The 10,685-nt window shown below is 39.3% G+C and overlaps 1 long non-coding RNA gene across 2 annotated transcripts in view; it reads left to right on the forward strand.

Annotated features, from left to right (window-relative positions):
* Positions 1–10,685, forward strand: part of LOC102486337 (uncharacterized) — a 51,040-nt gene that overhangs the window by 32,669 nt on the left and 7,686 nt on the right. For both annotated transcript variants that reach the window (XR_003548023.1, XR_337511.3), the window contains exon 3: positions 4,294–4,720. This is a non-coding gene — a long non-coding RNA (uncharacterized LOC102486337). The remainder of the gene's footprint in view (positions 1–4,293; positions 4,721–10,685) is intronic.

Below are 10,685 nucleotides of genomic sequence, written 5' to 3' on the forward strand. Positions count from 1 at the left end.
TTTTTTTTTTTTGAGAACTATTGCAATTCATTCAGTGATCTGGTGTGAAGGTGATGAGTTTAGAATTAAGAGGTAAAAAAATGCACAGTGGCGTATTGCCTATGGTCTCAGCGTCTTAGCAAGCTGAGGTAGGAAGATCATGGCATGATAAAACTCTGTCTTCAAAATACACACACATACATACACAAAATTAAAGAAAAGAAAAAAAGAGGTGTTTCTTTCTTTTTTTTTGCTTTGGCAGGAGGTAAATTCTAGAAAGCATCCATAATTAAGCAGTTATCCGACCATGCAAAGGAATCAGTTTGTTCATGTGTGCATTCATTCACTCACATAATCAGTCAGTCAGTCATTTCACGCATCTATTACGTATCTACTGTCTGCCAGGCACTGAGTTAGACCCTGGAGATAAAATGGTGAATACAGATATGAGTCCCACTTTTCTATTCTAAAGGGAGAGATAAAATGAAAATATCAATAGAATGGCGAAACAAAAAATGACTGTCACTTGTAATGAAATGTCATGAGGGAGAGAAACAAGGGGCTGAGATGGAGATTGACAGAGGGGCAACTTTAGCTAGGGCATGCCTGGAAGACACCTCTGAGGGGCTGAGGGATTAGCCAAGCCTCCAAGGATAGAAAGACGTGAAACATTCAGAGGAATGAAGCCAGATCTAGGCCAGGAGAGCAGCATTGGCATAGCATGGTGGGACACACTTGAAGAACTGAAGAGCAGCATGGTTGGGCAGTGAGTGACAGGAAGAGGCACACAATACGCCCACTGAAATCCACAGGGACCAGGTTAGGCAGGACCTGCAGGTCCACTCCAGGTGTAGGTATGGGGCATGGAATTTATTCTAAGTAAACAGGAACATATGGAAGGGTTTTCAGTGGAAGTGTGATGTGATCTGTGTTTTCTCTGCAGCGTGGAGAGTGGAGAGTGATCGAAGGGCACGCTGTGGAAGACAGGCGCCACAGTGGAAAGTAGTCCAGAGATGAGATGGTGGTGGGAGCGAAATGGAGAGAGGAGGGAAACTGAAGGTAGACTTCAGGAAAGACAGGATTGATGGGACTTGCTGATAGATTGGATAGGGTTAGGGTGGTCACTAAAGGAGAATCCTGGATGACCTAATGGCTGCTGGCTTGAGTAACAGGGTAGATGACAGCAGCTTTCACTGAGGTTGACTAGGAACAAATTTTGGGAGGAAAAAACAAGTTCCAAGTGGAAGTGTCTTGCCACCTTTTGAGTCACATCCCCCAGGGGGATGACTATGGTGCAATCCCTTCTTCTCCATTCTCCTCTTGGAATTTTGGGCACACATACGTATGTGCCTGGTGTGAGTTTTAAGCTACCTGGTCCAGGTCTCAAACTGCAGTCAACTACATGGGAGCCCAGTGACCTAACCATTACACCATCTGCTGGGCCCCGCCTTCTACATTTTTTAACAAGTTCCTAGTGATGCTGAGACTGCCAGTCCACTGATGATGAGAGAACAGCAGGATTATAACATACATGGTAACTACATTGTCTCATTTGGTCCCATCACCACTTTCAGACAAATTTAATCATCTCCATTTTACAGATGAAAACACTAAGACTTAGAGACTTATAAATGATATCTCAGCTAAACCAGTATCAGTCCATAGGAGGTAGGCCTAGACCTTTATAATTAGAAAATTTGTGAGACTATACTAGTTTTAAGACATATAATCCAATTATCACTGGAAAAATAGGCAAAAGAAAGACATTTAAACCAGAAGTAATCAATATATTTGCATGGGGATCAATTTGATTTAGGGAAAAAAAGACCAACGTTTCAGCATCATTATATTTAACAGTTATCTTTGTGTGTGTGTAATTTTATTCATTTTTAAATTGAGGTATAATTTACATACATTAAAGAACACAGATCTGAAGTGTTCAGTTCAGTTTTATTCATTTTTAATTGAGGTATAATTAACATACATTAAAATGCACAGATTCAAAATGTAACCACCATCCAAAATGAGACCGAGAACATTTCCATCATCCCAGAAAGTTCCATCATGTCCCTTTCCTTGATTTTTATCAGCAGCAATCAAGTTTGCCTGCTCTTGAACTTCCTGTTATTGAAGCCACATAATATATACTTTCGTGCCAGCTTCTTTCACTCAATATAACATTTTGAGGTTCAAAACCATTACCGTTTACCAAGAAATATCCTCTCTCTCATGGCACAATGTCCGTGCTTGTCCTTCACCATGATTCTGTGATTACCCGCAATGAGATATTTCTTACCGAAGGCTAAAATTACAGAAATTACACATCTGGCAACCACTAGGAATTTGACTCTAATAAAGTTTGGCCAGATTTTCTTGTCACCGTGAACACTGTTGAAGCAAATTTATTTTGTCTTTTGCTGACTGACCTTGGCTTACTTAATTGCAAATTGTGGATTTTCTTTTGACATTGAACACTCTAAAACAAGAAATTTTCTCAAATAAAAATGAACTCAATAGCAGCTGTTAATAGCTTTAAGACAATGAAGTATTATTCCATTTACTTGCATTAAAACATGCACTTTTTCTTAACCTATTTACTCTTGATAGCAGCCCTAGCAAAGGTCTAGCCTTTATTGAAACACACACACACACACACACACACACACACACACACACAAGCATGTGTGCTTAGTATCTATAGACAGTCATCTGATACCTCTCATTTATCCAAAACAACCTGGCCTCCACCCTGCCAGCATCCATGCCTGAGTCCATCACTTGGCTAGCAGGGTGTAGAAGGAAGTTTTGTTTGGGTACGAGTTTGTGTTCATTTCAGTTTTTATTTTTTGTCTCTCAAAAAAAGTGACAAAGTCATAGTTCTCTATTTACCACATATTTGTAGATACACTGCTGTAGGAATTAGTTCTGTAAAACTGAACATTTTAAGGGAGTATCAAATTTTAAATTGTCTCTCTATAATTACAGAGTTGTCAAAAAAAAGTCATGAGGTTACTTTTTCTACGCAAAAAAGAAAAAAAAATATGACTTTTCCAACAACCTAATAGAAAGCTTCCCCTAAGAAACACATGATGGCATGTCAAGAACAGGTATTCCTGTCCTGTTTGTCATTGTATTCCCAACACCTGGCCCAGGGCTAAGCACAGAATAGTGTTCAATAAATGTTTATTAAATACATGGCATTTTATAAACCTAAGATAAAGTAACATGGCATAGATGTTTAAGAGAAGTGATAGACTGTTTCATAGGATAATTGTATAAGAGGCAGGAAGACAACAAAAAAATATACTTTTAAGGGCTGGTACCATAGCTCCCTATTAAGGGAGTCAGATCTCACATGGCCACTGCAATTCGAATCCTAGCCCTGTGGCTTGAAAAACATGCCAGGTGCATGTGTATGCATGCCCCAAGTTCCAAGAGGATAGAGAAATTGAGGAAAAGAGATTGTAATGACCACATTGCATTGGAGGGCGCTTTCTCCCTATCTCCCTCCCCGGTCTTTCTCTGGAAAGTACTGAGAAATTACATATACTGTGGACATATAATTTCTAGTGTATGTATATATACATATATGTATATATGTGCATTACATACATATATGTATGTATATATGTATGTGTATTATGTGCGTATATATGTGTGTATATATGTATGTATGTGTGTATATATATATTTCCAATATAAATTTTTACAAAAAAGTTATAATTTTTATATTAGTTTCAAATTTAAACATAGCTCATGATTTTACTATAGATAATCACTAAGTGACAATCATATACAGATATATTCAGTACCATTTAATGCCATATGTATTCACTGATATATCAGAATCACACTTAAAAGTACCAGTTTTTTAATCAAGAAATGAATGGGACCAGCAGTTGGGGTAATGGCTATGTCTCTGGACTCCCATGTAGTCAATCGCGGTTGGAGTTCTGGATCTGGTGGCTTAAACTCACGCCGGGTGCATGTACATGCCTGCCCAAGATCCTGAGAGGAGAATGGAAGAGAAGGGATTGTGGTGTGGCCACCCCCCCCCCCCCCGGGGGGGTCTTTCTTTCTGTCTCTCTATCTCTCTTTGTCTTTCTGTAAGCTCACGTGCCCTATAGCAAAAACCTCTTTAAAAAAAAAAAAATCACCACCTTTCTCACCAATACTGGTTTTGAAGGCACAAACTGTCAAATATGTGAAGAAAAACTATTTTAGATGGTAAGTCATACTTTGCACTAAAAAAATAATATTTGTGTCTGCCATATTTTCATGAACTTTTCTTGATTTGGTCCTTTTTTCTTACAGAGCTGTTGTATCACCTGAAACAGGAAGCAGCGGAGAACAGAGGATAGAAGCACAACACCTGACTCCTGCTCCTCCAGCAAACGAGCCTCCCAGGCCCTTGCATTTGCTCTTCTCCCTCCTGGAATGCCCTGTCCCCAGCTTTTCAGAAGACAAGCTCATCTCACCCTGCATTTCTGCTGTAACATCCTCTTGAGAGAAGCCTTCGGTGACCTCCCAATGCAGTGGCTCCCACAGTGACCTCTACATCATCACCCTCACTCCTATGCAGCAGTCTCGTCTGTTACCTATTCACCTGTTAGTTGTCTGTTACCTGTTCACCTGTTAGTTGTCTGTTTCCTTCACTAGGATGGAAGCTCCCTGAGACCAGGGCCAAGTCTATCTTATTCACCGTGGCATCTGCAGCAACCAGCCCAGGGCCAGACCCTTGGTAAGCACTCAATAAATAACTGAAGAGGGATGAGTAAATGCATAAGCCACCACTACTATCTACAGTATACAACTTGAAGAACCCATAATAAGTCTATTTTTTTAAGCTTATTTATTTCTTCCATGAGAGAGAGAGGTGGGAAGGAAGAAACAGGCACTCCTAGCAGGCATACTGTGATCTACCCCCAGATTCAGCTAGTGTGCTCATGGATATGTGCAAGTACACTTCCAGTGTGTACAGGGAGACCTCAGAACATGAACTGGAGACCATTCTATGTGGCTTCAGCATTACAGGGCATTGTGTTACCACTGCACCACAGGGCTGGTCAGCATAAGGTTAATTCTAAACCCAGCCTTCCAAGGCTTAGTGAATGCAGGAGGCAAATCAATCACAACCTTTTGGGTTCAGTGGCTATTTCCTTGCATTCCTATGGTGACAGGACAATTCCACAGCAGAGAGCTGCTCAAATGACATGGATTTGTCTTATAGCAGAGAAATGAGGGTGAAAATCAAAGGGCTTCTCTGTCGTGTCCTGAGGGAGGAGTCTGGGGGATTCATGGAAGGTACTGAGCCTGCTAAGAGTCTGCAGGTGACTCATGAACATCTCAGAAACTGGCAAACCAGAAGACATGTTGACAAGAGGTTAAAATGAGGTGGTTATGGGACCAGCAGCTAGCGTAATGGCTATGTCACTGGACTCCCATGTAGTCGACCACGGTTCGCGTCCTGGACCTGGTGGCTTAAAGCTCACGCCGAGCGCGTGTGCGTGTGTGCCCAAGATCCTGAGAGGAGAACGGAGGAGAAAGGATTGCAGCACGGCCATCCCCCCGGGGGATGACTTCTAGCTTTCTGTCTCTCTGTCTCTCTCTGTCTCTCTCTGTCTGTCTGGCAAGTGCACGCGCCCTATAGCAAAAACCTCTCAAAAAAAAAAAAATGAGGTGGTTATGACAGCAATCTTTCACTCAAAGTGCTTTGAGCAGCTAAATCATTTTTAGCTTTTTGGGATTTTTTGTTTTGTTTTGTGGTGTGTTTTTTTTTGTTTTGTTTTGTTTTGTTCATTTGTTTCCCTTAAATCTAAACTTAATTCTCAGAGTAATTCATGTTCATGATATAAGAGTGGAAAAAAATATGCCCCAAAGCATTAAAATACCCAAAGAAGATCATTGTAACATGTCTAGGCAGTACAGACTTTGAATTAAATTACTTGGATTTTAATACCAGCGTGGCCACTTACTGCTTATGTGATTAGGAGATTTGCAAAGGCCACAAAGTCCTCCCATCACTACATGCACACTCTTTTGCAATATGATTACCCCACTCCCCCAAAGAAGAAATGGAATCTATTTTTTTATCCCTTAAATCAGGAATTGGCCCAATTTGACTTACTTTGACCAATGGGACATTAGCAGCATGATGTCAGCAGTGGCTTAAAAAGTGCTGGGGTTTTAGGTTTGCCTTTCTTGCCTCTGTACAATCATGTGAATGATGTGGGGGACTGTCTGGGAGAATAAGAGACCACAGGAAAAGAGCCCCAGCCGTGCTGTTGTCCCACAGAAGCTCAGAGATGTGAATGAGGCCATCCTGGGCCATCTAGACCTAGCCACACTATCCCAGTCCAAAAGAATTGCAGCCAACCCAACATATATTATGGGAAATAATTTATGTTATTGTCTTAAACCACTATGTTTTCTTAGCAGAAGTCAACTAATATAGTGGTTCTGGGAAAATTGTTTAATTTCTATAAACTTCTTTCCTAATTTGTAGAATAAAGATAACAATAGCACCTTTCTCTTCAATTTTGCTTCATATATTAAATGAAATAATGTGTGGAAAGCACTTAGCATCTGCCTGGCAAATAGTAATTATTAAATAAATTTTTATTTCATCCAAGATTTTTAAACAATGGAGAGACTGCTCTGTTATTGTTTTTTTTATTCTGTTCGGTTGACACATTTGTCATAACATAAAACAATTGCTTCATTGTTCATTATTTAGGTTTGTTAAGGTTTGTTATAAACTTTTCAGTTTGTGTCCCTACTCCCAATTCGTGTGTTAAAATCTAATTCCCATTTGATGGGTTTTGGGGGTGAGGCTTTGGAAGGTAATTAGGTCATGAGGTAAAAGCCTTCATGATGCAATTAGTGCCCTTACGAGAAGTGATCAGAGAGAGCTGGCTTGATCTCTTTACCTCCCAAGAGCAGCAGCGAGTAGGAGGCAGTCTACAACCCAGAAGAGAACCCTCACAAGAACCCAGCTGTGCTATACCCTGATCTTGGTTCCAGCCTCCAAAACGACAATGAACAAATTTCTGTCCATTATAAGCCACTCAATCTATGCAATTTGTTACACCAGCCAAGGCTAAGATGAAGTTGCCTTCAACTTTTTTTTAACTTGTAGCTCCATCAGAATCTCATCGAAGCACCCTTTCTATCACACTGAAAGATGGCTTTTCTAGAGCATCCTGGAACCTCTATAAAAGTGCTTCAGAGTGAAATTAAAAAGTCTCCCTGTGGAGTAAACCAAAAAATTCTGGATGGCCTAATATAAAAGCTTATTTTTAGCAATCAGGCTGAGGAAAGCAGGCATCCCCAGGGCCTGAAAGTGATGCTCTGGAAAGACTCATTCCATGTGGCACAGCAAAAGCATCCTTGTTTGCTCCATATGGCTTGCATGTCTTCCCAAACTAAGAAGCTTCTGCTAGTGATTTTCATGGCAACCCCAGAATGAGAATCTTTCCCAAATTGCTAGCAGAATCTCTGTGGACTGTTGGGAAGCTCCTCCCTGAGATGAAGTCTGTGTCATTCCCAAGCAGACCCTCTACCTGTAGCAGCTGTCAGAACATTTGCAGATCCTGTTGGCTAGTGGGGCAGAGGTTGAGAGACTGGAGCCAAAGGTGACGGCCACAGCATGCTTGGCATGCTAACTTCCCACAGTGATTCTAGTGACTCATGTTTTCAGAGGTCTTGATAGAAGACTAGTTCCTCTGGTGTAAGTTGCAGTCTCAGAGAATCCCAGAAAGTGCACTTCAGCTCCAAAGCCTCATAAAAGTGATTCCTGAGGTTTGAAGCAGCAGGGAAACAATCAGCTGTTGTCCAGAAAAGAATAAAAGGTGAAGATCCCCCATAAGGAAGGGAAAACTGTATGCTTCATGACAAAGACTGAAAGAGCTGGAGATTATTGCTGGTGTGTGTCTCTATCCTTGGTACTAAAGGTACAGAGATGATGATATAAAAACAAACATACCACGCAGTCATGAGTCAGCAAGTTAGTTCTTACCACTGTCTCTGTTAAACCATTTTAGCTTCTTCTTAGCAACTCGTTATGCATTCCAGCCATGTTATCTGCTTTGACCTACTTTCCTTACTTTGCAAGAAGGGAAAATCTCTGCAGGAACTAGACTCAATCAATATCCAAGTTCCAACCAATTATCAAGTGAGCCAAACCACAGTTTCAGCCTCCAATTTTTGCAATAGACCTTCAAGAAAAATATAGCCTCTTATTCGTTGGATTTATATCTTGTTGTCATTCTGTATAATTTGTAGAATTGTGTTGGTAAGTCCAGTACAATGAAAACAATGGCAGAGAATTAACTCAGCAACTGCTTTTTTTAGTTCTCTGTAGAAAAGAGCTCCTCCAAAATCTTGGCATGTTCTCCTTGGGACTAAATCCAATGACACAACTTTTGCTGCCAGTCACTGTGTACTTACATGGCACTTACTCAAGCAATAGAAACACATGCTGAATATTTGTCTTGATATATTTATTTTATTTGAAAATTATTCCATCTATTGTCAAAAGGTATCTGAGGCAGCTTACAAGAAATGTACAAGATAATGCAATCAAAATAGCGATGGAAAGGGAATATCAAAAACCACAATGAGAGAGTGAGAATATAAAGATCATAACTACATTGGCTAATAGAGGGGATAAGCAGTAACTTTCTCTCTGACAACATAGGAAATGTTGTGATGTATTGGAAAGATCAAGGGATTTTGATTCAGACAGACTGGGTTGGTATCCCAGAAACTTAATTTAATAAGGGAATTTAGGGAAGCTACCAATCCTTCCTGAGTTCGTGTTTTCTATATCAAGCTAGTAATACACACTTCATAGAATTGTGAGGAGTAAATAATAACACTTATGTAATAAAAATAAATACACAGATGGTAACTATGTGCCTGGCCCTATTCTGGGCACTGGGCATGTATTACTTCATAGACTTCTGAATAAGGATCCTATGAAGTAAGTTTTTCTACTATCCCAGTTTTACTAATTGGAAAACTGTGGCACAGAAAGGGTAGGCAAGATGCTTATATATGTATATAACATATATAATATATATATAACATATATACACTCTATATTATTTTTTGTCAGAGAGTGCATGAGTTTATCAGAGAGAGAAAGAGAGACAGAGAGAGAGAGGGAGAAGCACATCCCCAGTGGGGTATGGTCACACAATCCCTTCTCCTCCAGATTTCCCATAGTCAGTCATGTGGGATCCAGCTCCCTTAACCACTACGCCATGGAGCTGGCTGTAGAGTCCATATTCTCTCTCTCTCTTTTTTTTTTCCCCATTACATGGATATATCTTTTTTCTTTTATTTCTTTTCATTATTTTTACATTTTTCCACAGACATTTACTTCACATATCAAAAGCTTTTGCTCATACTCCATAATCAGTTAATAAACAACTTTCAAATTTTCAAAATACTGAATCTTAAAGATAATGTTCAAAATATTTCTTATAATTTTATATAATTTTGTTTGTGACTCTATAACAACAGACAGTAAGGTTTTAAATATTTTTAAGAAAATATTTACATGTCTACTACTCAAATGGTTGAGAAGCAAATGCCCAGCTCACAAGTCAGGCATACACCTTCTCAATTCAGCCCTTCCTACCAAGTATTCTGTGATATACCATCTGCTAGCAAAGATCAGTATCTTTTTCTTCCTTCAACATCTTTCTCAAGATAATCCTCTGGTGTGGTTGCTCTTTTGCAATCTCTAATGATTACAATGCTGGCCTGGAAAAGTCCAGGTTATTTTACGTTATAAATTTTTTCATATATCTTCTCTAATCCTCTCTGCCAGGCAGAACTATTTATGGTGCCAGGCCATCTTTCTAAGAGCTTCTGTTCACTTACTTGAGATCCACCTTAGTTCCATAGTTTCCTGGAAACTTCAGATATGACATTCCAGTCATAACTCTGTCCAATAATGAGTATTTCCAATTTCTGATTCAATGTAAGAAGCATTACTGGACTTATACAAATAACATTTCTGCAAAAAAATAAAAATACTCCCAAATATTTTCTAATTCTAGAGGGGTCAGGAAGGAAGAAAAGTTTATGTTTCCATTTAAAGAAACAAACAAGAAAAATATTTTAACAAATTGCTGAACCTATCAACCACTCAGAAGAAAGTTAAATGTTTAAATTGAGAAAACAAAGCATAGTAAGAAAAAAATCAGTAATGTTTTACTCAAAAGTCATAAAATTCTATTTCATTAGTTCAGTCCTCAATTTAAACTCTCTTCTGTAGAATATGCAGTGTTACTGTGGTTCAATCTTTCTGTTTAAATCCTAGAAGGTAACATTCAATGTTATTGTTGATATTTCTTGTCCCTACCATTAAATTGATCATTTTCTTGGTTGCCTTTTGTTTTCTTATTTCTTTGTGTGTCTTTAGTTTTCCTGGTAGAGCACTCCTTTCATAACTTCTTGAAGAGTGGGGTCTGCTATTGGCAAATTCTTTCAGGTCTTATTTATCTGAGAATGTTTTTATCCTTTCTTTCCATATGAAAGATAACCTTGCCAGGTATAATATTCTTGGTTGAAACTGTTTGGTTTTGTTTGTTTGTTTGTTTTTTGGAGAGGTTTTCGCTACAGGGCGCGTGCGCTCGCCAGACAGAGAGAGACATAGAGACAGAAAGCGAGAAATCACCCCCCAGGGGGGATGG

The sequence above is a fragment of the Tupaia chinensis genome, unplaced genomic scaffold, assembly GCF_000334495.1.
Source record: "Tupaia chinensis unplaced genomic scaffold, TupChi_1.0 Scaffold146828_1, whole genome shotgun sequence".
Lineage (NCBI taxonomy): Eukaryota > Metazoa > Chordata > Mammalia > Scandentia > Tupaiidae > Tupaia > Tupaia belangeri.